This window comes from Sinocyclocheilus anshuiensis, unplaced genomic scaffold, assembly GCF_001515605.1.
Source record: "Sinocyclocheilus anshuiensis isolate Anshui unplaced genomic scaffold, SAMN03320099.WGS_v1.1 scaffold363, whole genome shotgun sequence".
In the NCBI taxonomy this organism is placed as follows: Eukaryota; Metazoa; Chordata; class Actinopteri; order Cypriniformes; family Cyprinidae; genus Sinocyclocheilus; species Sinocyclocheilus anshuiensis.
Window position 1 is genome coordinate 193,680 of NW_015552568.1, and position 264 is coordinate 193,943.

Consider the following 264-nt stretch of genomic DNA (forward strand, 5'->3'; position numbering starts at 1 on the left):
GGCATTGTAGTCTACTCTACCAGGATCAGTAAACAGTCCTCCGTAAAATGTGCTGCACACATCTGAATATTTGGGTTGAACTGTTCTGGAACAGTGTTGTAAATACAACTTAACCACTGATTTCTAGTCGTGTCCTTCCAAAAGAGCCGAAAAGAGGCTAGAGTGAGCGGAGGCTTGCGGCAACCATATGTGACGACCCTGGGCTGGACTCCACTTCGTCCACGGTGAAAGCCGATCCGGTGATCCACAGCGCGAAGTTGATGT

General features: G+C 48.9%; 1 protein-coding gene across 1 annotated transcript in view; it reads right to left on the reverse strand.

Annotated features, from left to right (window-relative positions):
* The window catches only part of LOC107665002 (choline/ethanolaminephosphotransferase 1-like), a 10,804-nt gene that overhangs the window by 5,284 nt on the left and 5,256 nt on the right, over window positions 1–264 (reverse strand). The window lies entirely within an intron of this gene.